General features: G+C 38.4%; 1 protein-coding gene across 2 annotated transcripts in view; it reads left to right on the top strand.

Annotated features, from left to right (window-relative positions):
- Nucleotides 1-27,165, top strand: part of ZRANB3 (zinc finger RANBP2-type containing 3) — a 249,644-nt gene that overhangs the window by 84,472 nt on the left and 138,007 nt on the right. The window lies entirely within an intron of this gene.

The following is a 27,165-nucleotide window of genomic DNA, read 5'->3' on the forward strand; positions in this document are numbered from 1 at the left end:
TAAAAAGGTTAATGGGTACGGCGTGGTGGGGGTGAGAGACAGGCACGAAAGGGGGCTGGGAGAGAGTGATGCTAGAGAATCAAAGGACCAGGGAGGCATTCTTGTTTGTTTTTCAGATGGGTAATGCTTAGCATGTGTAAATTCTCATGTAAACAGTTGAGCAAAGGCAGGCAATTAGAAGATAGAGGTGACAGATGGAATAGTCTATAGTGAAGGTTCTGAGAATGTAAGACAGGATGGGACAACCTCCAAGAAGTTAAGAGATGTGTGAAGTGCAGATGCAGGTGAGTTAAGGTTGGTGTTGGGAAGTTAGAGGTGGGTAATATATATAGCATGTGTATCAGCCTGTTGGGCTGCGTTGCTTGTGCTTTCACTATCTCTGTGTTATATACCTGAAAAGAACAACCACATACAGTAGTTTAGAAGTGCTCGTGGAATTAATCCCAACTGAAGCGGACGGGATATGTTGGTATTTGGGAGTCTTAAGGGAGAAAGTTGAGACTGCATAGTACAAGAGGGAAGCGAAATAATACTCTGTTCAGTTGTTTAAAGGGAAGTGAAAAATGGCAGCCACTTAGCACAGTCTCAAACCTGGGTCTAGGAAAAGGTGTAGTAAGAAGCACAAACTGTCTTGGCCATTGTGCTCAGTGGTTAGAGTGCCAGCTTGCACACTGAAGGGTCTCAGGTTCAATTCCTGGTCAAGGGCAAATACTTTGTTGTGGGTTCTCTCTCCGCCCCCAGTTGGGGCACGTGCAAGAGGCAACCAGTCTATGTGTCTTTCTCACATCAATGTTTCTCTCTCTCTTTCTCAACCCTCCCCTTTCTCACTTCTACTCTCTGAAAAGCAATGGAAAAACATATTCTCAGGTGAGTATTAACTAAAAAAAAAAAGCACAAACTAAGCCATCGGAAGAGGAATTGAACTGAGAGAGACATAGCTTCTACAACTCAACTACCTTAAAGGAAATGAAAACCTGATATCCACGATAATAGTGAACGCATCACACTTAAAGAATCTAAACTTTTTCTGAGAGCTTTTAAATGTAAGAACTTTTCAGGTCACTAAATTATATAGAATTCTAAAACGGAAAGATCTTTATATACTGTTATTGCCCATTTAATGGAGAGGTTAAGTGACTCATCCAAAATCTGAAACAGCTTTTATTGGCAAGGTCCAAACTCAATCTACAGGTTCTTAACTCACAGTTTTTCCACCACACCATGCTGCCTCCCATTTCAGCAACTTATTAAAACTGTTCTTGCAAGATTCTTATGTGTATTTGAGGATTGCCATCATGCCTGGCCCTTGCCTCTCCAAACGTTTTGCCTGTTCTCCACACATTTATCTATTCTTCCTACTTTGTGTTTTTTAGATTCTTCACTATCCTAGTGACTCTCTTCTGAGTTGTCAGCATTTGATTGCATTTCTCTTCAAGTACCTAAGCTAGATTGTCAGCTACTTGATCTGCAAAATATCTGTTGGATGAAACCATCAACTTTAATTTGCTGCTCAGTAACTATTTAGGCGTGGTGGAGTAAATATTCTCAGTGGATATGCTATTTTCTTATTAATATTTTAATTACCTACTTTTAAAATTATACCAGGATATCCTTTTTCAATTTCAATTTTAACTTTAATTTTTTCTTCATTTAGGAATACTTTCAAGAAAACCTTTTACAGTATAAAGATTTAGGTCGAGTGATAGTTCAGCATTATTCTCAGAATGTAAACAGACTGGCTGTTCCAGAGGGAATTTGGTGAACAAATGCATCAATGACATTTCATATTTTTCTGAATTTCTGTTTTTTGCTTTTGGTGGATTGAATCAATTTGTGAGGATTAAAAGATTTAGAATATGTGAAATACTTCAAAAATTAACTGGCATATAAACTCTCAATAAGTGAGTTTTTATCATAGAAAAATTTCAATGCAAAAAAGCCCCACCTTTGGGGTGTGGGACATCTTTATTTCAGTATGAGTTCTATCACCATTGTGGCCTTATTTAGCCTCTGTTAATCTTATTTTGCTCATTACAAAAAGTGGGTAATAACACCTATTCATTAAGTAGTTGTATGGTTGAAATAAAATGGAACTAGTAGAGTGCTTGGCACAGTGCCTGGCACAGATTAGGTGCTCGCTGGTTATTGTTATTTTGATTATCTACGGCTGCATCACAAATTGCCACAAAGCTTAGTGGCTGAAAATAGCAGTTATTATTTTGTTATCTTGAGCAGTTCAGAGGTTGGGGTGCTCTCAGCTCAGCAGTTCTCACTTGGGGTCTCTCAGGCAGTTGCAGTCAGACACTGGCAGGGCTGCAGTCATCTTGAAGGCTGTCATAGTCACACGCCTGGCAGTTGATCCAGGCTCTTGGCTGGGATTTCATCACTTCCTCACTGCATAGTGACTGAATTCCAAGAACAAGAATCTCTAAAGGATTAGGCAGAAGCTTGAAGTCACCTAGTGTTACTTTGGCTGTAGTTATAGACCCACCTAATTTTAAGAGGAGTGTCAACATTACCTTACAAGAACATTGTGCAATGGGAGATATTGATGCAGTCATTTTTAGACAATACAGCCCGTCATAGTTAGTTATTATTCATGTGCATGTTTACATATGTGCAAACATTTTACATAAATTTTTGGTGCCCCCAATATACACACTTTATAATTTTACCTGTACTTTTTGCAAGCTCTATTGTCCATATCTGAAGTACCTTGTGGCCAGCAGGTGGTGTTGGCATTCTTCTAGCTTCCAGTTGAGACCTATAAATCATTAATCTTTCATCAGAATGCAAACTCTATCCTTTGAGGCCCATGACATCAATTCTTATTGCTGTCATTTATGAACACATTGATCATTTCTCTGTGTTTATGCATGGTGTGTACATGAGGGTGAAGCGGAGGTCTTGGCAAACCATCTTAGAATTCTGCTTGCCGCAAGCCCCTTGAGGAATTTTTTACTTTAGTTATTGTACTTTTCAGTTCTAGAATTTTCCATTGGTTATTTTTTATAATTTTTATGTTTTTATTAAGATGTCCAAATTGGGTAATAGTCATCATATTTTCCTTTAACTCTTTGAACATATTTGTAATAGCTACATTGACTTCTATATCTGCTAAATTCACCATCTGGGCCCACTCCATTTTTATTAACTGATTTTTTTTCTGCTTGTTTATTTGTATGTCTAGTGCTTTTTGTTTGAAAACTACATTTTACATAATACATTATAGCAGATGTGGATTCTGTTTTATATTCTTTGTTCCCTACAGTATGCAGACAATAATATCTCTGCTCAGTGTTTTTATTTCTTTTTAGCCTACATTCCTATGAGTTCTCCCTCTGTCTACATAGTGTATTAGCCAATGATTTGGGTGGAGATTATGCTTAGAAATCTTGAGCCCTTAAGGCTTCCACCTTCTGCTTAATAATTTGTACGTGGGTTGAGGTTCTCATTCAAAGTTGCAGGCATTTCTCAGCCTTTCTTACTTTCACTTTTCACCAGGCTCTCTGAAATCTCTCCTGTGCATGTGTTTGTAGTTTCCAAGTCAGCCAGGGACTGTGTGAGAACTTATCTCAGCCCTTCCATGACTCTCTTATTTCTAAGATACTCCATTTAATTTCTATTTTGTCTACTACTTATCCCCGCTGGGATCACAACCTTGAATGTAGTAGAGCTGCAGATTTTCTCTGTTTATTTTCATTTAAGTCCACCGCTTTTATTTTCACTTGTATTTTTTATGAATAGGGTAATACACTTGCAAGGCAGAAAGTCAACATGGTCTTACATAAGTATTACTAAAGCTGACACCTAAAGCTAATTCAATATATTTGTTATACAATGAAAACTTAAAAATGTTATTCTGGTATATTATTTTATATATTATCCTCTGTTACTTGATAAACTTTTAAGTGTTAAGTCTACCACTTTTAAAGGGCAATGCCATGAGTTTTTGCCCTCTACCTCGGAGCCCAACCCCTTTGGCAACAAAACTGTTGCTTTTCCCTGCCAGCCCCATGGTGATAAAAACTACTGTTCTTAGAGTAGTCACATTCATAAAGACAAAAAAATAGAATGGTGATTGCCAGGGCTGGGGGAGAGGGGAAACGGACAGTTGTTGTTTAATGGGTATATGGTTTCAGTTTTGCAAGATGAAGAGTTTTAGAAGTTGGTTGCACAACAGTGAGAATACACTTAACACTACTGAACTGGTACACTTAAATTGGTAAATTTTATGTGTGTGTATTTTACCACAATTTAAAAACAAATAGATTACTGTTCTTGCCAAGAAAACTGAGGGTAATGCAGATGTGATCAGCCTCAGGCAAAGGCCACAGTCTTCTGCTATTCTTATCTGAAGCCATACTTTAATTTCAAGAATGATGTTTTAAATTTGTTTTCTGCATCACTCTACAGCCCTGAAATGATTGTTTTTAAAATTATGTACAGTTTAATAATTGTTGTTGTTTTTTTGTGGCAAGGAATCAGTGACCTCTTCACACCACTGTAACTGGATGTCACTTCCTTGGGTACTTCTTAATAGCTTCTGCAGGTTGTTACTCATGGTTCCTCTTATTTTTATTTTTTTAATTGACACCGATATGTATATTTTTATTGGTTTCAGAGAGGAAGGGAGAGGGAGAGAGAGTTGGAAACATCAATGATGAGAGGGAATCATTAATCAGCTGCCTTCTTACACCCCTCACTGGGGATTGAGCCAGCAACCGGGGCATGTGCCCTGACCATGAATTGAACCGGTACCTCACAGAGCCACAACAGTTGGTCTCATGGTTCCTTCTAAATGATATAGAGTGTCCTAGAGCACAGTCCTTGGGCCTTCCGTCTTTTCTTTCTATGTCTTCCCTGGGAGATTTCATCAAGTCTCAACATGGGAGACATCTGTAATACTATCAACAATAAAAAATATACATTAAAAATGTTATCTATATGCTGATGGCTCCTAAATACGGAACTCCAGGCCAGACTTCTTCCCTGTTCTTCAGATTTGTGCATCTACCTGTCTATTTGACATCCCACGTAGATGTTTACTAGACATCTCAAACTCAGTAAGGCAGAACCCAAACTCCTGATATGTGCTGTCAGAAACTGGCTTCTCTCTCGGTCTACCTCATCTCAACTATTGATTTCTTCATTCTTTTGTTTCTTCAGGCCAGTAACTTTGGGTTGTTCCTTGACTCCTTTCTTTCAAACTGAAAGGTTCACCACATCAGAATATCTTGTTAATTTTATTTCGAAAATATACATAAAATTTGACCCTCTTCATACCATCCTTACTGCCACCGCTCCTTTCAAGCCACCATCATCTCTACCTGATATTATTAAGTAGGCTTCTACTATTTTCTTCTAACTGTGCTTTCCTTCTATAAGTGTTCTCAGTAGAACTGTCATAATATCCTGTTTAACATTAATGGGATCTTGTCACCCCTCTGCTCAGGTTCTTCTGATGGATGGTATCTCATATTCAGAGTAAAAGCTAGAGTCCCGAGGGTTATGCGATCCCACAGAATCTTGCTCCCATGACCTGTCTAACCTCATAACCTTTTACTCTCCCTCATTCAGTTCCCTTTGGTCCTTCAGACCTCAGAACCTTTGTACTTATTTTACTTTGCCTGGAATGGCCTCCTCCCACCCACTACCCCACAATACTTATCCTCATACCTTAGCCGTTTTAGTTGCTTCAGATCTTTATCCAAAATTCATTTCTGTGTGCTGTCTTCCTTGGTCACTCAATCCAAATTTCCATGACTTCCTACCCATTATTTTATATTCCACTTTATTGCCTTAATTTTTAACCTTAGTACTAATAACTATCTAATATATTATTTTTTCTTATTTTTTTCATTTTTTATTTTTCTCACTAAATTTTTAGCCCCATGAGTGCAGAATTTTTGTACTTTACTACCATCCTAGAACCTAAAAACAGTTCTTAGCACTTAAGCTTGCAATACATTTGGTATATTTATAGTGGAAGGTGAAGAAAGACATAAATTTCTAAATTTAAAGGTCTTCCTGAATGCTACATAAAATGAAGGAAACATATGCTTGTGAAATTTCAAAATATCAAGATTATAAAGAAGATCTTAAAAAGCTTCTAAAGAAAAGAAACAAAAGCCTACAAATTAGCAAATATGGTTTCTATAAGGCAGTGGAGCATGGATAGTGGGACAATTTCATCACAGTTTTGAAGAAACATGAATTTTAAATTAGAATTCAATACCCAAGCAAACTAGAAAATGTAAGGTAAAAATAAAGTCATTTTCATACATGAAAATATGTGAAGATAAATGAAGAGATAAATGACATTTATCACAGAGATAGTTGAGGATTTTGTTTGTCAAACCAAGGATGGCACTGGCCGGTGTTGCTCAGTTGGTTGAGCATTATCCTGTGCACCAAAAGGTTGCTGGTTTGATCCTGGTCAGGGTGCATGTGGGGGTCAACCGATCAATGTTTCTCTCTCACATCAATGTTTCTCTAAAATAAAATTTTAAAAAAGTATTTTTTTTTAAAAGGAGGAAAACTAAACAGAGAAGCAGTTAAGATGGTGGCATTGGTAAATGTGGTACTAGCATTCTCCCACGACCACATCAGAAATACAATTAAACTACAGAACAACCATCATTCAGAACCACCTGAAATCTAGCTAAACCAAAGTCCTACAACTAAGGATATGAAGAACCGGCTGCATCAAGACTGCTAAGAAGGGTGGAGACATGGAACAGTGTGGTTCCACACTCACGTGTGGCAAATAAAAGTCAGGAGGGATATCTTGGCTGTGGAGGTTTCCCCTGAGGAGCAAGGGTTCCCAGACACACACCAGGCCACCCCTCCCTCCCCGGAGGTTCCAGTGCTGGGAAGAAAAACCTGAGTAAGACAAAGGACTGCTGGAGTCCCAGGCAGTTTCTCTTAAAGGACCCAAGCACAGACTTACTCAGACTCACTCCCTCTGTGCGCCAGTGTTGGGGCAGCAGCTCAAAAGGCAACAGGGGCATACAAGGAAGAGCTGAAGTATCTGGCATCAGGGTGAGAGCTGGAGAGGCAGCTTTCTCCCAGACAGAAGTGCTGGCAGAGACCACTGTTCCCTTTCTGAGTCCTTCCCCAACAGAGGCAGTAGGCAGGCACCATATCAGAGTCTCCATCAACCTGGCTGTCACTGTTTACCCTGCTCCTGAGACCTCGCCCCACCAACTTTTGGGCCAACCCAAGCTGAGTCCAGTGGCTTTTCCATCTGAATGGCCTGTCTTGGCTTATGCTTCAGACTTTCTTTAAGTCTCCCAAACAAGCAACAGCTGGTCTCAGCATGCCCCGTATCTCTTGCTAAGTGGCTCCAGGCCCGGCACTAGTGGCAGCCATCCGTACTTCACAGCTTGGCTTCTCCTGGGAACCTCCAAGCCTGGCACAAATAGTAGCTATCTGCAGATTGCTTTGTAGTTCATGTTGGATGGCTCCATACAGAACACAGGTGGTGACTGACCCTGAGCCTGGGAGCCTCCAGAGCCAGTGCACCCAGTGGACAGCTATACACATGTCGAAGTACCACCCAACCACCTCTTCAAGCAGACTCAGTAGGCACCAAGTAGACTCAGTAGGCTGAAGTAAGTCCTGCTCTGTGGGGTGGGCCCCTGCACAATTGATCGTCCACCATGATTGCAGCCAGTTGTAGCTGATCAGCTAGGGGTAAATAACTTCGTGCCAACAGCAACCAAGGCTCAACTACAACAGGAGATTGTACACAGTGCATACAAGGGGTGGACCTGGAGGGCCTAGCTCCAGTGAATGGAGAGTCTGTGCCACTGGACCCAGTAGGACATGTATTACATTAGCCCACTCTACCAAGCCCAGGAGATGTAGCAGGTCTACCTAATACATAGAAACAAATACAGGGAGGGGGCCAAAATGAGGAGATAAAGGATAGTCTTAAATGAAAGAACAGAACAGAACTGAAAAAGAACTCAACAAAGTGGAGATAAGCAATCTCCTAGATGCAGAATTGAAAACTTGTTAATAGGATGCTCAATGAACTTAGGGTAAGAGTAGATGAACTTAGAGAAAACTTCAACAGCATGAAAAATTATATGGAAACCATAAAAAAGAGCCAGTCAGAAATGAAGGCTACACTAACTGAAATGAAGAATTACAGGGAATCAACAGTAAAGTAGATGAAGCTGAGAATCAAAACAGTGATTTGGAATACAAGGAAGCAAAAAATCACCCAATCAGAACAGCAAAAAGAATCCAAAAAAAATGAGGAGTGTAAGGAACTTCTGGGACAACTTTAGCTGTACCAACATTCGCATTATGGGGGTGCCAGAAAAGCAGAAAGAGAGCAAGAAATTGAAAACTTATTTAAAAAAATAATGATGGGATAGTTCCCTAACCTGTGAAGTAAATAGACATACAAGTCCAGGAAGCACAGAGAGTTCCAAATGAGATGAACACAAAGTGGCCCACACCAAGACACATCAAAATTAAAATGCAAAAGGTTAAAGACAAAGAGAGACTCTTGAAAGCAAGACAAAAGCAGGTAGTTACCTATAAGGGAACACCCATTAGACTGTCAGGTGATTTCTCAAAAGAACTTTTCTGGCCAGGAGGGGCAAGAAATATTCAGTGATGAAAAGCAAGGACCTACAACCAAAATCACGCTACCCAGCCAAGCCAGCATTTAGAATAAAAGGATATACAGTTTCCCAGACAAGAAGAAGCTACCAGCCATGGGCAAACTACGGCCCGCGGGCCGGATCCGGCCTGTTTGAAATGAATAAAACTAAAAAAAAAAAAAAGACCGTACCCTTTTATGTAATGATGTTTACTTTGAATTTATATTAGTTCACACAAACACTCCATCCATGCTTTTGTTCCGGCCCTCCGGTCCAGTTTAAGAACCCATTGTGGCCCTCGAGTCAAAAAGTTTGCCCACCCCTGAGCTAAACCAACAAACCAATGTTACATGATATGTTAAGGGGTTTTCTTTAAGAAGAAGAAGGAGAAAAGAAAAAAAAAGATAAAAAATATGAACAATAAAATGCAATAAACATATCTATTAAGAATTGAATTTAAAAACACAAAATAAATGAACAAGCAGAACAACAACAAAAAGAAAACCAAGAGAGGATTCAATAACCAACCAAAATTGATCCAAAAGTTCAATGAGTACAAGCTCCAAATGGCATTTGTGTGTCAGGCAAGAGAAGCAATCAAATGCTATGAAGGTAGAAATTCAGTTGTGTCTAGGAAGACTGGAATAAAAATGGATAAATTAGAGTAAGTAACAGGCAGGATAATATTGGGACTAGTTAAATAGACATGCTTTCTTATTTCAATAAAAATGAGAAAGATGGTCAGAAAGTTGAGGGAAACAAAATAACTAGGTAGGAATGTTAATGTCCAGATATTAGGTAGATCCAAAGTAATATGGTTTTGAGAAATTAATAGAGTATAAGTATTTCTGACATTGAAATAGCATAGAGAAGGGAATATAACCTGTGCATACTTCTTGGTCCTGCCGGGAACAATATTCATATAAACATTAATACTGTACATGCTCTGTGTTGATTTTAATTTTTTTTTAAAATTCACTTTCTATCCAAAGTATGAAAGTCTTAATTATGATTATAGAGTATAATCTATAGCTTATCCTTAAAAAATAAAAAAAAATAAACATGTGATAGAAGCTGGGAAGGACAGACATGACTGCTACTACTAAAAACTTCATGCAATATAGCCATTCTCATACTTCGTTACATATTAAAATCACTTTGGAAGCTTTCAAAATCTAGAACCCCAAACTGCATCATCCCAATTAAATGAAGATCCTTGACAGTGGGACGTAGGTGTCAGTTTGCCTGTTTGTTGTTTTAGGTTTGCCGATTGATTTCAGCGTGTAGTCAGATTTGGGGACCAGTGGTCTAAAGTTTATGAAACTAAAGCTAAAGCTGAAGTATATTCTGTAAAGTTTCAAAAGTGATGAGTAGTATAATCATTCTTATAACTATCTCATTGGTAAAAAGAGGTAGGAGGGTGCTAGTTGTGAGCCAGATTTTCCTTAGTGGGAAGCCAAATCTATTTTAGTAGTGCGGTGTGACAAATCAAATCCTACATATTGTTTCAAAGTGAGTCTGTTAGTCATTTTATTTTACTTGCAAAGAGGAAATACTCTTTAGTCGTGTTCCAAAGTTTATGAGAATCTGTATTGACTTTTTATATAGATTGAGTTCATTAGAGCTAGATCAATAAGGTTATTATGAATAAATTATCTGGATGTTAAAATCAACTTCCTATGGCAAACATACTTTACATTTCTTAGTGAATAGACAGTTTTCTATAAAAGACACTTCAATAAATATAGTTTTCTCCTGCAAATATCCGTGGGCTGGTGCTTTAACTGTTGAGCTACCGGCTAGAGCCCTTTTGCAAATATTTTAGACACAAAGTTAAGTGTTAGTAGTCCTTAGAACCATCAAAATAAAATTGTCAGTATTTAAATAAAGTCATTTGTCTCTCTTAACAAATTACTTAGGCAGAACCTGAACTTTTTGAATGCAAGGTACAATATAATTATGGTTTTATTTAAAATTTTATAGTAACAGGAATGTAAATGTATTCCAGCCTTTTCCTTCTCCAATTGCTTTACCCTTTATCAACCTTGGATATGCATTAGGATCCCCTGGAACACTTTCAAAACTAGTATTCTGTTTTTAAAAATTCTTCATTAACAACTGTTAACTGGAGCCTCATGCTCGGACCTCAGAGATACTATGTAGTCAGGGTAGAATTAAAGAATATGAATTTATGCTTTTCTGTTACTTAAGATTATCAAGGTTGCCTCTCAGGAGTAGTATTGGGACTGGGGGTGAGAAGGGATGAAAGTGGGGACTACTCTTCATTGTACGCTCTTCTGTACTAAGTACTTTTTAAAAATAAAAACTATGTTCATGAACTACATTGATTAAAAATTAATGGATAGAAAAGTATCATTCCCTTATATTTTGAAATAATAAAATATTCTTTATGAAAATCAAACTTTATAAAATCAATAAATTAGGATTTTGTTTTGTATTAAAAAATAATTCTAAACCCAAAAGATCACTTTACGAAGTTTCTTACCGAATTTTTAAAGTAGATTTTCTACTAAAGTATATCATGTGTACAGAACGTGCCCTCATTATAAGTGAACAGTGCTGTGAATTTTTCACAAAGAGAACACTCTAGTATAACCAGCATCCAGGTCAAGAATTACATATTGTTGCCAAAACCGGTTTGGCTCAATGGATAGAGCGTCGGCCTGCGGACTGAAGGGTCCCGGGTTCGATTCCGGTCAAGGGCATGTACCTGGGTTGCAGGCACATCCCCAGTAGGAGATGTGCAGGAGGCAGCTGATCGATGTTTCTCTCTCATCGATGTTTCTAACTCTCTATCTCTCTCCCTTCCTCTCTGTAAAAGAATCAATAAAATATATTAAAAAAAAAAAAAAGAATTACATATTGTCCAAACTCAAAAGTCCAGGGTGTGCTGCCTCTAGTCACTGTCCTCCTCCTCCAACCACAATTCTGACTTTGAAAACCTTTGGATACTTTTGTTTCTGAACGTTATATATAAGTGGTACCGTATATGACCCACTTATTATTCTCTGCCTTCCTTTACTGAACATGTTTGTGAAATTTATCCTTTCATACTGCATAGTTGTAGTTTGCTCATTCTCATTGCTGTGTAGAATTCTGTTTTAAGGATGTGCCATTCTACTGATAGACATTTATGTTGTTTCCAGTTTTAGTCTATTATGAAGAGTACTGCTATTAACATTTTTTGCATAGCTTTTCTGTTAGTAGAATTGCCTAAAATGAGTTTAGGAGCTATAGTCAAGGAAATTGCAATCAGATATTAAATGCTTATGAAAATAAGTATAAAATTAGCTTTTCATTTACAAAAGTCTTGTGTGTGGTTTTAAGAATGCATATGTAGCATTCCCCTGTATCATTGACTTCTTTCTGGGTATTGAGGTTTGAACTAATTTGTATTCTACAATACGTAGTAACTGCGTCTGTGTGGTACACTTGATATTAAATGGTAAAACAGAATTGGTGATAGTAAAGCTCTGGGTATATAAAAGTTAACCTGTGTCTCATTGGGTTTCCCAGGACCCTGGGGGGTAATAATCAAAGGATAAAGAACAACAGGCTTTGGTTCTGATATCCGAACTCTAAGACAAACTCCAGCCTTTGACACCTTCACTGCTAGCCCTATGTTTGAGGTGTGCTATAGCACCATTTTAGTAGGTGGACTGTGTTCCTGTAGGTAGCTCCTTAACTACCCCTCCACTTGCCTGCAAGCCATATTTCAGGGCTTGCCATCAAATTCTGGCTTCACTCTCTAATCCTAGTTCTATTCTAATTTACCTCTTCAGCCTTTGCACCCTTCAATCTTCTCTTGGTTTACTCATAACCTATTTTATTTTGGGGGCAACTATTGTTCCCCTTGCCAGAGTATCTCCACAGATTAATAAACAGACATGGGATTTCCATTCACCTGTCAATGTTTAGGCATTAACATATGTTTCCTCGTGGCAAATCCTGACTGAGGTTGCCCTCAATCAGCTTTCCACCCAAAATTGGCTTTGCTTGCCAAATTCACCTAGTGGAGTTTTGTTGTTGTTTTTAATTTATTGGTTGATGAGAGAGAGAGAGAGAGAGAGAGAGAGAGAGAGAGAGAGAGAGAAAGAGAAAGAAAGAGAGAGAGGAAAAGAAAAGAAAAGAAAAGAAAAGAAAAGAAAAGAAAAGAAAACAAAGAAACAGACAAACAAACAAACATCAACTTGTTCCACTTATTTATGCATTCATTCTTTGATTCTTGTATGTGCTCTAACTGGGGATGGAACCCACTACCTTGGGGTATCAGGAAAATGCTCTAACCAACTGCATTACCAGGCCAGGGCAAATCTAGTATTTTTAGTTTGAGCCTGAGAATTTTAAATTTCCACCACATGATGCTCCCTAAAGGAGAAAGTCTGTGTGCCCCATCTTTGATCACCTGCTCATGTAACTGATTTATGTAAAAAATCTATTGCAGGTGGTTCATTTCTTCCTTATCCACAAAGAATATCCTGTGATCTGCCTCAGTTTACCCAGCGCTGCCAGGATTTCAGTCAGGTTACATGGATTAGACCCCCAGCCTTGGCACTTGATATGGTTTCCCCAACAGTAAGATATGCAAAGTCCACTGTTTCATCCAAGGATTTCTCCTTGGAGCAGGGAAGAAGTAAGCACTTCAGTCCAGCTTGGCCTCATTTTGCACTTTTTCATTTGTTCCTTCCTGGCCTTGGGTAGGGCGTTTCTCATAAGACTTTCCTATTTTTCACATGTTCCTCTTTGGGTTAACTGGAGCCTGGAAGAGGGAAAGGGATAGAAGAATAAATAGTTGGTTTAAAGGCTAAGATCTACCTCAGTGCCCACCTGTGAAATACCAGGCATCCATACATGTTATCAGTTCAGCTGGTCAGCTACCTTTACCTCTTAAAACGGCAAAGCTTACCACACTTTAGAGCCATGCTTAGTATTGACAGAAAATCATTCTTATAGTCTCCTTTTACTTTCATTTGTAGATTTTGTTTTTATGTTGATTGCTTATTTTGACTTAAAATTTTAGAAAGAAAAGTATTATTTTTACAACTTGTTGACAGCACAAAAATCCCTACTTTTATATACATGTTTTATTTAGTTGAATGAATGTTTATTTAAAAATTTTCTCTAGAAATACTTAAATTCTAATTTTTTTATTATGGTCTATTTGAAAAATTTGAACAGCTGGAAAAAAAAATCCTAATTGTATAATCAGGAGATACTCAAAGGTACCTGTCCGGTGTGATTCAGTGATTGAGCATCCACCTATGAACCAGGAGGTCACGGTTCGATTCCAGATCAGGGGGGGCACTTACCTTGGTTGCAGGCTTGATCCCCAGTGGGTGCACGCAGGAGGCAGCTGATCCATGCTTCTCTGTCATCATTGATGTTTCTGTCTCTCTCTCTGTCTCTCTTCTTCTCTGAAATCAGTAAAAAGATATATTTTTAAAAAGATGTTCAAAGGTGTTATTTTTGTATCCTTGACTTCCTGATTACTTCTCTTTCTTTTTATTGAATTTATTGGGGTGACATTGCTTAACAAAATTATACAGGTTTCAGGTGCACAGTTCCACAACATCATCTGTACACTGTTTTATGTTTTCACCACCCCCAGTCAAGTCTCTGTTCATCAGCATTTATCCACCCTATTCCCTCCTCCTCCCAATAGTCACCACACTATTGTACGTGTCCATGAATCTTTTTTCTTTTTTGCTCAGTCCCTCCATCTTAACTACACATCTATCCAATGGAATGTTACTCATCAATAAATAGGAATGACAGTCCCCTAAGCCCTCCCCCCCGCCCCCCGCCACACACACACACATACAGCTGTCAGAGTGTTCTGTGAATTTGTCTCTATTTTGCTTGTTAGTTCATTTTGATTGCTTCATAATTATTCATTCTAACATCCTCCTGTTACTTTTAAAATCTTAAGGCAAGAAGACTACTTTATCTTAAAAATTACTTGAGTACATAGAACATGTTGACTTTTATTAGCTTTATACATGATCTCAATAATTTGAACCTCACTGATATTTTTATTGCTAGTACAATAATGGTTATTTATTAAAACACTTTTTAAAGACAGATTTATTGAAGTATAATTTACATATAGTAAAATTCACCCTTTGAAAGTGTACAGTTTGATGTGTTTGGACAAATTAATTGAATTGTGTAACCACCATCAAAAGCAAGATCTGGAAATTCCTTTGTGCCCCTTTGTAATCAGTCCCTCCCTTAACTTCTGACTTTTGGCAACACTGATCTGATTTCTCTCCAGATAGCTTTGTATTTTCTAGACTCCCATATAAATGGAATCATACAGTATGTAGCATTTTGTGTCTGGCTTCTTTCTCTAACACAATACTTTTAAGATTGACCAATTTGTTGAATATGTCATTCCTATTTATTGATGAGTAACATTCCATTGGATAGATGTGTCAAAATTTGTCTAGCCATTCACTTGTTGATGGATATTTTGGATTATTTACAGTTTTTCATGATTATGAATTAGATTACTATAAACATTCACATGCAGGTCTTTGTGTGGACATGTTTTTATTTATCGGGTAAATACTTAGGAGTACGATTACTGGGACATATGGTAAATGTGTGTTTAACTGTATAAGAGACTACTGTGCTGTTTTTTAAAGTAGGTATATATTTTTCATTCCCACCAGCAAATATATGAGGGTTCCAGTCACTCTGATACTTGCCAACATTTGGGATTATAAATCATTTTTTGTGTGCACAGTCTTGCTGTAGTTAAGCCTTGATTGTTGTAGGTATGACTGGGAGGAATTGACCTCCAGGCCAATTGGCTGTGAGAATCAGCTGTATCTATGGTGGGAGAACTTCTGTACTGAAGACACCCTTATGAGGCAAGACTTGCTTCAGTGGGGCTTTGGTGCTCACTGAGTCTGCCCCCTGAGTGTGTCCCTTATGGGTCTGAGGAGTTGTAATCTGGATGGTCCCACTCTGACCACTGGGTACACTGGCTCTTGGATCTAAGGAGGTGCTAATTTAGCCTTTGCCTGAGGCTACCCAGCAGGAGCTATGGAGAGATCTGGAGATTCCTCTTCCTTGTTTGGGGTTTGGAGGTGCCCAGATGAGGCCCAGCTGTGAAGCAGTGCAAGCTGCTGTTGGGCCTTGAGCCTTCTTTTGGATGTTCTGGGTTTGTCTGACCCAGCTGCAGTTTGTTATCTCAAAGGGCCAGCCCATTCATATGCAAAAGCCTCTGCTGGCAGCTTGGGTGGGGTTGGGTCTCAGAGAAACAACAGGGCAGAGCAAACAGCTATGGCTGATCCTCAGTCCTGCCCTAAGAGGCCCCGGGTCTCAGTGCCCCGAGCTTGTGTCTCCCTCCCGATTGAAAAAGACACTGGCATCCTCCTTTGCCAGCCCTTTCCGCTCGCGCGCCTCCGTACCTCTGCACTTTACTTTCGCAACTCCTCTGAGTCTTAGTGTGCTTTTCTCTTTCCTTCTAGTTGTAGAATTTCCACTCAGCCAGCCTTCCTGTGGTTCTGGATGATGTCCGTTTTGTCTTTTAGTTGTATTTTTGAATTTGTTGTGGGAGGCAGCAATTTCTGGTGTTTACCTATGCCGCCATCTTGGTTTCTCCTCCTTTCTTTTATTTTTAATTTTACTTTTTATTTTATCAAAGTATCCTATATAATAAAAGGGTAATATGCAAATTGACCCTAATGGCAGAACAACCGGTCACTATGACACGCACTGACCACCAGGGGACAGACGCTCAACGCAGGAGCTGCCCCCTGCTGGTCAGTGCCCTCCCACAGGGGAGAGCCTCTCAGCCATAAGCCAGGCTGATGGCTGCGAACACAGTGGCGGTGGCGGGAGCCTCTCCCACCTCCTCGGCAGCACTGAGGATGTCCGACTGTGGCTTGGGGAGCAGGCCTAAGCCACAGACGGACATCCCCTGAGGGCTCCCAGGCTGTCAGAGGGATGTCTGACTGCCAGCTTATGCCTGGTCCCCTATGGAGTGGGCCTAAGCTGGCAGGTGGTTATCCCCTGAGGTGTGCTGGACTGCAAGAGGGCACAGGCCGAGCTGAGGAACCCCCTGAGTGCATGAATATTTGTGCATCGGGCCTCTAGTTATTATATAGTTTAGAGTCAATGGAACTTAAGGCTACTATAAAAAATAACCATCTCCTGGTATCCCCCAACCTTCTTCTCTACAGTTTCTAATTCCTCAGAGATATCACTTTCAACTCTTTAGATTTTCACACCTATATCTGAATAATGTGCTTATGACACAACTTTTTTTTTTCAGTTTTAGACATTATCTATTGGTTTATTTTCATACTTTGTTCTAGGTACTGGTTGGCCCAATTCAATATAGAAACTTGTTCCCTTTAGTTGGGGAATTTTAAAATATTTGGTTGGTTGTGTGAGAAATGGCTCACCTGTCCGAATTTTAAATGACAGACTGGGAAACAGAAGCATGGTGAAAATGAGACTTTTAATAACACTCTTGAGAGCGGGCACCCGTTGTACAGGAATACCCATGGGGCAGGGAACATAGCCTATTTATTTATTTATGTATGTATTTATTTATTTAAGCTTCTGATTTTTTTTCTTTATTGGTTAAGGTATTGCATATGTGTCCTTATCCCCCCATTGCCCCCAACCCCCGACTCATGTCTTCACCCTCTGTTGTCTGTGTCCATTGGTTAGGCTTATATGCAAGCATACAAGTCCTTTGGTTGACTTCTTCCCTTTACCCCCACCCTCCCCTAACTTCCCTCTGAGATTTGAGCATCTGATCAATGCTTCTCTGTGTCTGGACTGACTTATTTCACTTAGCATAATGCTCTCCTGTTCCATCTTGCTGTCTCAATGGGTAAGAGATCCCTCTTTCTTATAGCTGCATAGTATTCCATGGTGTAAATATACTACAGCTTTTTAATCCACTCATCTACTGATAGGCACTTGAGCTGTTTCCAGATCTTAGCTATTGTAAATTGAGCTGCTATGAACATAGGGGTGCATATATTCTTTCTGATTGGTGTTTCAGGTTTCTTAGGATATATTCCTAGAAGTTGGATCATTGGGTCAAATGGCAGTTCCATTTTTAATTTTTTGAGGCAACTCCATACTGTTTCCCATAGTGACTGCACCAATATGCATTTCTACCAGCAGTGTGAAGGTTCCCTTTTCTCCACATTCTAGCCAGTACTTGGCATTTGTTGATTTGTTGATGGTAGCCATTCTGCCAGGTGTGAGGTATACCTCATTGTCATTTAACTGGTCGTTCTTGGATGTATTCTAAGACAGAGGATGGCAAACTTTTTCCAGATGGTAAATATTTTAGACTTCGCATGTTATACCATTTCTATCACTACACCGCTATTCTTGTTGCACAAAAACAGCCATTAAACAATATGCAAATGAATGAGCAGGACTGCGTTCCAATAAAACATTACAGTAGTTTCCCCCTTATCTGTGGGAGATATGTTCAAGTGGATGCTGGAAACAATGGGTAGTACCAAATCCTATATACACTATGTTTCTTCCTATACATACATACCTATGGTGATATTAAATTTATAAATTAAGCACAGTAAAAGATTAATAACAAATAATAAATAGAATAAGTATAATAATATACTGTCATAAGTATAACAATTCGCAAAGTTATGTGAATTTTGTCTTACTCAAAATATCTTATTGTAACTTGCAGTGAGTGGCTTGGTGTCACTTGTCTCGGGGGATCCTTGTTGAATTCTTCCTATAGGTCAGTGATTTTTAACCTTTTTTTAAAATCTCATGGCACACATACATTAATTACTAAAATTCTGCAACACACCAGAATCTCACAAAAGAAATAGGTATAATTTTGATTCATTCACACCAGATGGCTATTGTTGTGTTGGCTGTTATCATTTTTTAAAATTTGGCAACAGATATAGAGTAATCAGAAAGGAATTTGGAGCAAAGAAGAAAAAGAGATTAAAAATAGGGCAGTAGCTATAGAACATGTTGGAAATCTGAATGGTGGGCATGAGTCAACAATGAGAAAGAAAAAATAAGAAAGATGACTAATGGAGACCTTAATGTGCTTCTATAATATAGTAAGAGAAAATATGGCTTATACAATTTCTCACTTCATGGAAATTTTACACCACATTTGAATGAAACTAAAGTTTACTTTGTAGATGAAGGGCTGCCCATAATCACAGTTATCCATGAGAATAAAAAGTCTTTTTCTCCTACTGAGAAATGGCAAATACAGTCTAAATTATAGAGACTTTAACCTACAGCTAAAAAGAAAACTTCATTCATTACAGAACATCCATTTTATTTGCCAAACCTGGTTTGGTGTGTCAACAGCTATGCAATTCACCTGACTTGGACAACCAGTTCAATTTTCCATTGTTACAAAAATGAATGATGTTATTTGTTCCAAATTCATTAATTGCCTGAATTAGAGTTTATCCATATGGCTGCAGACATCAAAAAGCAGCTTTTCATTTCTCTGAGTTGTTTCCAAAACCTTGAGGCACCTTACATTAATCATCCACTTAGAATATCAAGACATATATACTCCAGTGTGTACGTAGCCATATCTTTGAATGCACATGCTCAGTGTTTGCTATTTTTAACCCAAATTGTCATACAGATAGAAAAGAGAAAACTGAATAGCAGTATACATTTCTGAGAACCATTTTACACACCAGCCAAATTTTAAATCCAAGATTCTCAGAACTAAACAATTTGTATTTAACCTGAAGCTTTTCAATTTCTTTATATTAACTAGACCACCTTTTCTATAATTAACACCCATATCTCTTTTGAATTAATAATGTCTGTAAAAAGAAAACAGCAAAACTCTCCAAGAGAATATTTTGATTACACTGATAATTTAATGAGGTGACATGTATAATACAAACACTTTGAATTATAAGCACAGAATTCTGGATTTTGTACCTGAAAACAGGGTTTGCTTAACCTATTATATGCATGTTTCAGCCTCAGAGGAGGGTTAAGTACCACAGGGATAATACCTTTTGGATATTTATATGTAAGCTGACCATTATCACTAATCAACCATTTGGCATATTAAATGGTTCATGACTTACCATATCATATTATATACCACACCACTCATTAGTATGCTATGCTAACTTAATGTTACTTTAATAAACTCCACCCACTCTCCCCTACAGACCAAGCCACAGGGACCATGGTTTCAGAGGACTAAGTTATAACATATTTTCCAGCCACAGCAATGTCTTAAAATATTTCCCCTGTAATTGTAAAAATTCAACATGATAAAATGGCCTTTATTTATTTATATTTAATATTATTTATTTTTGGAATTGGGGATACATTTGGATGTATATGATTCAGAAGGCACAAAAGTGGAAAGTCTCCCAATCTCTATTCCTCAAGTGTGTCCCAGACATCGGCTGTTCTGGAGGCAACAAAATTACCAATTTCTTGTGTAGCCTTCCAGAAATGTTCTCTGTAAGTACAAATTACTACTATAAATGTTACAAATAATAACATAAGATTTATACCTTTTGTGATCTTGTGTAAAATCCCCCAAATGCACCTTATAGCAATATAACATGCAAAATAATGTGAAAAATAAAAGGAAAAATTTGAGGTTGAAAATGAGAAAAAAAATCTTTGTTTTTCATTGCTTTGACAAATGACAAGTATATGTAATCAGGAAGCCTTCAGCTTCAGCTCTTGTCTAGCTTGGCTTCTGCGTAGGTCTGGGGTAGAACAGCCACCTCCTGGAAAAGCCGTGCTGGACTCCCAGCGGCTCCCAGTTCCCCTCCTCACTCTATCCCTGCCTCTTTTCCTGATGCACACTCCTCTGCCCATCCTTTTCAGTGTTGTCTTCAGTCATTTTCTCTTCATACTCCACCTAAATTTCTTTTTTAAGACTTTTGTTGTTGTTGTTAATCCTCACCCAAGGATATTTTTTTCTTTTTTAAGAGAGAGTGGGAGGGAGGGAGGGAGGGAGAGAGAGAGCGAGAGCGAGAGCGAGAGAGAGAGAGAGAGAGAGAGAGAAACATTGATACATCAAATGGTTGCCTCCTGCATGTGGCCGGATTGAACCTGCAACCTATGTACATGCCCTTGACCAGGAATTGAACCTGAGACCCTTCAGGGCACACGCAGGTCGAAGCTATAGCCACTTAGACACACTGGCCAGGGCTCCACCTAAACTTCTAAAGCTCTTGTCCATTCTCATAATTTTAAGTACCATTCACATACAAGACCTAAAGCTGTACCTAAAGCTGTACCTAAAGCTTCTAGCATATGCTCCAGCTCCACATTTAAAACCTCTTTTGGACATTGTTTTTTTTTTTTAATATCCTGAAGTTATTATGATGTACTTGCATGTTGATATTTGAAACTAAAGCTAATTATGACCTAGATTTCTAAAAAAAATTTCTAAAGGGGTTAATTAAACAATTGATTTAAGTATGTGATTCTTACCCTTGGGTCAGAAATTTATGTTAAAATAAAATCTACAAAACAACACTATTTATTTTGGTTGCTTATAAATTCAGACTGCTGCATTTCTCTAAAAGCTTAATGTGCTGCTCTTATTTGCAAGCATATAATTGAAAATATCTTAGGCCTCTATATCCAGCTTCTTAGTCTCATCTGATTTATGAATTGACTAAGCTAAGCCAAGGAAGCTGAGCTGTGATCAAATGAGGTAAGAGAGTACATTATAAATGCAAATATACCATAAAAACTTTATTGTTGTTATGATGCTGAAGTTACATTCTATTCAATAAAATCCAAATAGCTATGTTCACTGTCATTAAGTAAATACTGGCGGTGGATGTGGGGGAGTTACAGAGGATAGTAAATTTAGCAGGTACAAACAAAAGGAACGGGATTGACATTAAAAACTGGTTTTATAAACACTGTTTCCATTAGGATGCACTGCAGGAATAGAAATTCAACTCAAAATGGCTTAATTACTAAAGAGAATTAATATATCACATACTATGTAACAAGAATCCAGGAGTAGATGGTTCCAAGGTGGCTCCTCATTCAGAGGCCTCCTCATGTCTTCTTTCCACTGTGTCATCCATCGTAAGTAGTTCTGGACAAGATATTCTTACCCAGCAATGTTCAGAAGCACATGGAAGATATACCTAGAAAATTCCAGAGTCTGTAATAGAGAAATAAGAGGAGAAAGACTTTGGTAAAGCAACCCACATTTGCTGCATATATTATGACTTTGGAAAACAAGTTACAATAACATTTAGTGTTTTGTTTTAGTTCGTTTACCCATTATGAAATACCAGTCACATACTGGAAGGACATAAAAGTCTATGATAATCTCAAAGTATGTAAGAGATGCGAGTTTTATAAGCAAATCCCGTGTATGCCAAAATCCAGATGAAGTTCTTAAAAGGATTGCTTTTTCCGTTCATGAGCTTTAAAAAAAATTAAACTAGTCTCTAATTGCTAGATTATATCTTGAAAATATTATGTTTCATTAGTCTGACCGACCGCAGTAGCACAAAATTACCCTATAACTTTTACTAATAAAGAGAAAAATAGAAAATATTCTCTGTATCCTCCTAGATAGCTTTTAAAAAAAAGGTCTGTTTCAGCTGTTTTGAGGCAATTATTATTTTCAGGATGTATAATAATTCCTATTGGACCATTATATCACATTAGCTTTTATATAATTATTTATTCTTGTTTATAAAGCTGCAGGTCAAAAACATTGATTATTCCTACAGCAATTAGTAGAGAATTTTTAGGGCTTAATTAGACAGTAACATTCATTATAATATTTTGGACTTACAAACAAAAATATAGTTTATATGAAAAGCAACTAAGAAGTAAATCAGATCTGCTTGGTCTAGTCTAAAGTGATTTTATAATTAGTAAAAATTACTACCAGTATTAAATTTGCTTTCTGAATAACGACATGTGCATCACTGAGACTTAAATATTGATAGGAAGATGGAGAAATAAGTTAAATAGTTTTATTACAAACTGAGAGCCTATTATACCTTATTCCATCTTGTGGAGATGTGGATGTGAATCAGACCAGGTATGTACATATATCAAATTGTTTTTTTAATTTCAACAACCATCAGGTACACATTTATTTAGTCAATCACAAAATATAACTTTGAGCACTAGGCATAGTTCTAGACCAGGGGTGGGCAAACTTTTTGACTCGAGGGCCACAATGGGTTCTTAAACTGGACCGGAGGGCCGGAACAAAAGCATGGATGGAGTGTTTGTGTGAACTAATATAAATTCAAAGTAAACATCATTACATAAAAGGGTACGGTCTTTTTTTTTTTTTTAGTTTTATTCATTTTAAACGGGCCGGATTCGGCCCGCGGGCCGTAGTTTGCCCACGGCTGTTCTAGACCCTTAGTCTGAGCAAGAGACAAACATATAAACAAGTAAGTGTACTAAATGTTACCGATGTTATGGTAGAAGTCCTTTCAGGGCAAATGCTGTAAGGCAGAAGAGGAAAGTAGTTACTTGTACCCAAATGTGCAATGAAGGTTACAGGGAGAAAGACCTGGTGAACACTAAACAATTGCCTGGATTCAAAATGCCTCCTCCTCACCTTCAAGCAGGTCCCTGTACCCAAGTAATCATGACACTCATTTCAAAGGAAGAAATTCCCTCAAACCCCTATTGTTTATTTAAAATGTTTTATATTAAATACAAACCCCAAACTAGGTCCAACTTCCTTATACATATTGATTTTAGAAAGTATTTTTTAGGTGAAAACACATTTATAAAATTAAGAGTAAACCAAAAAATGAAGACAATTCAATTTAACAATATTAATTTAATAGGATGGATGGTGTTATTTTGTGGAAACTAAATTGATGATTGTTGGGTTTTATGGTGAAAAGAAATAGCCTCATGTCTCCTTATCACTTATCCTGTATTTACCTTTTAATGATAAGGAATTGAGTCCAGCTACACAGAATAAAATATCAAATAGTAATGGCTAAAATAGATAGGACTATTCTGCTCTCGTTCCCCCAACAGGAAGTTTGGAGTTAGGTAGTCCACGATGTCCGAGCCACACCTCTGCAATCCCGGTGTCCTTTCCTTTCTGGTAGGTCAGAGGTAGCTGCTCCAGTTCCAGGTTTGGCAGCATTGTTTTATGCAGGAAGAGAGGAAGAAGACAAAAGGGTACTTGCCAACTGAGTTGACTCTATTTTAACAAGTTTTTTTCAGTCACCACCCAGTGACCTCTGCTGTCTCATTGACCACACACTGTGTGACGTCCACACCTGGCTGAAATGGAACTTGGAAAATAGATCCTATCCTCAGGGTTGTATTATTGAGGGAAAAGGGAAGAAAAGATTTGGGGAAAGCAACATCAGGCTCTGCGCATGTTCCAAGGCCAATTTTAAGGAGTGATTTAGAAACACAATAGCTACCTCTATCACATAAAGACCAATTCATCCGTGAGGCCTTGTTAAAGTGTGTCTATCAGGTCTATAACAATGGTTAAAAATTCTTCATTTCATATTGACTATCATGGTTACTGATAATGAAGTTTAACGTTTGGAGCTAAAAAAAAAATCAGCTCCCTCGAGATCTTTCTACAGTTCTCTTTTATAACTGTTGTAAAAATACTTATCCTTTCAGTATTTCACAGTAAGAAGTATCTTGTGCGGGTGTGTAGGGGAGAACATATGCCTCATACAATCCTAAATGCAAAAGAGAGTAGCAAATATACACACACCTAATTTTAAAGTAATTATTCTGATAATCCAGAATATTCCTATTTGGGGGGATTATAATCTAAATGAAAACTCAGCATTTAAAGAGAATTCTGACACCCTTAAAACTGGAGTCTGCAGATTACTCTCCATGGGCCAAGCCCAGCCTGTCATTTATTTTTGTAAATACATTTAGTCCCCACCCCTTATCTGAGGCTTTGCTTTCCATGGTTTCAGTTACTGACAGTCAACTGCAGTTCAAAAATATGAAATAGAAAATTCCAGAAGTAAACAGTTCATAAGTTTTGAATTGTGTGCCATTCTGATAGTGTGATGAAATCTTGTGCTGTCCTGCTCCAGCCCTTCTGCCCTGTGCTTTGAGAGAGAATCCTTGTGCTTCATCTTCCAATCTGCTTATTAGATGTCAGTAATGATCATCCTTTTAAAAAAATTCATCTACTCCTTTTAGTTTGATAATTATGGCTTCGAGTTTTAGGATGTGTGCGTGTGTGTGTGTGTGTGTGTGTGTGTGTGTGTTGCATCAGAATTTCCGTAAGTGCTCAAACAGTTTTTGTGCACATGGTTTTCTTTTCTAGCTCTTCTTGTTCACGAGATAGGTGTTCTGATAATTCACTCTTATTTTGCTGTTTCAAATGTTGGTGCCTCTCTCATGGGCAGTTATTTTTCTATGGTGGCTCATTGGAAATGAGGTCTGGTTGCTGAACCATCCTTAACAGCAGGAATCCCAATGGTTGGTAAAGGAATAGTGCCTACAGTTTAAGGAGGGGCAGCCCACTAGAGATACCGGAAGGAAGCCTAGTGCTCTGTAATCTACTTCAACTCGCTTGGTTTCCGAAGTAGGAAGACCCACCTGGCTCAGTTAGGAAAATCCAGCACATTCAGAGGGATGGGAAGTCATCGTCACGGGGGGTCTCACGGTACCTGAAAGCCCATCTATTCCAGTGATTCGTCTGTTCCAGCCCTCAGCTTTTGCCCAGGGCCAATGCTGCTTTTCAGTTGGCTAGCCACTCACAGGCAAGTTAGCTGTGTTCCAGTTGACTCTGATGTTACCCTACTGTAAGCACTATCCGGCAGGTCTCAGCAGCAGCCTAATTTTAAAAAGTTAAGGACCATGGCGTTGGACATAGATAGGAACAAGCTACAGTTAAGTTTCAGAATATCCTGTATCCTCACTCATTCCAATTATCATTTATATTCTGATGATCCTCATTTATTTTATCTCTAGTTCCTGTCATTCCCCTGACTCACATATCCTACTTAATAGTTCAAGTTGGATATCTAATGGATACCACAAAGGTTAATGTCCAAACAAAACTTTATACTAGTATATACCCTCTCCCATTAATCCTCACCAATTAATCCTTGATTTTAGAGAGATGAGGGAAAGAGAGAGAAACATCGATCGGTTGCTGCCCACACGCACCCCAACTTGGGATCAAACCTGCAACCTGGGTATGTGCCCTGACCAGGCATCGCTCCCACAACCTTTATGTGTATAGAACAATGCTCAACTAACTGAGCCACCTGGCCAAGGCCAAACTGAACTTTTTTGGTGGTTGTCCCCAGACCTACTTTTCTCCCAGCCTTTCCTGTCTCAGTGAATGGCATCACCACCATTTTCACAGTTAGTTGCTTGAGCCAATACCTTCACATTCATTCTTGACTTTTCTCTCTTATTTTTACATTCCCATCCCAAATGATGATCAAACCCCAGTGGCTGTACTTTCTAAAAGTACCTAAACTGACCACTTCCACCTCTACCACTCATTCATACATTGTTTCTTTCCTGGTCTACTGCAGATGCCTCCTGACTGCTCTCTATGCTTCGGCTCTTGCCTTGTACAGTTTATTCTCTACTTGAGGCCCAGTGCATGAATTCGTGCATGTGTGGGGTCTGGCTGGCCCGCCCTGATGGGGGCCGATCGGGGGTGGGGCTGGCCAGGGGAGGGACCACAGGCGGTTGGGGGGGCCAATCGGGGCTCACATTGGGCCAATTGGCCGCTGCAATACACCTCATAGCGACTAATCGTTCCAGTTCTTCTGGTAGTTCCACTGTTCCAGTCGCTTGGCTTTTATATACTAGTAAATAGATAAGCCAACAGCAGTCTTTTAAAAAAGGTAATATGTTGCTTCTTTCCAAAGGATTCAAAGAAAATCCAAATTCTATGCCATTGCTTATAAGGTTCTTCAGGGTTAGAAGCCTAACTGCCTTCCAACATTATTAGTAGTAGTAATATTACTACTGTTTTCATCTCACTGAACTTTACTCACATTAGCTTCCTTATCCTTTTAAATGATATTATAACTGTCTCATCTCAGGATCTTTGGTCTTGCTGATCACTTTGTTGAGAAGAATCTTCCTCCACATTTTCTCATAATTCCCTTTCTCATTAAATTTATGACTTGCTCAAATCTGTCCAACTTGCCTAACATAAAGACTGTTCCTGACCACTCTATGAAATGTGTTTTCCCCTATATTCCTTATTCTGCCTTACCTGGTTTTAATGTTTTTAATAGAACTATCACCACTGGAACCGTATGCTTGTGTATTACCTCCTTCCAGGCAACCTCTATGAGGGAATGACTTTAATTCACTGCTACATCTCTAGCACTTAGAACAGTGCTGGGTACATAGTAGATGCTCAGCAAATAATATACACTTAAAATGACATCTTCACCAAATTTGAGTTGGATTTTAAAATGAAAAAGAGGCAAACACATGAATTTTTCTGGAAATAATCATGATTCTCAAAGTATTGCTTTTTTCATTTCTACTTTTTAGCCTTCTGTGTAAA

Source organism: Myotis yumanensis, unplaced genomic scaffold, assembly GCF_028538775.1.
Source record: "Myotis yumanensis isolate MYYU_CA2020_CCGP unplaced genomic scaffold, mMyoYum1.0.hap1 SCAF_8, whole genome shotgun sequence".
NCBI classification, from domain to species: Eukaryota; Metazoa; Chordata; class Mammalia; order Chiroptera; family Vespertilionidae; genus Myotis; species Myotis yumanensis.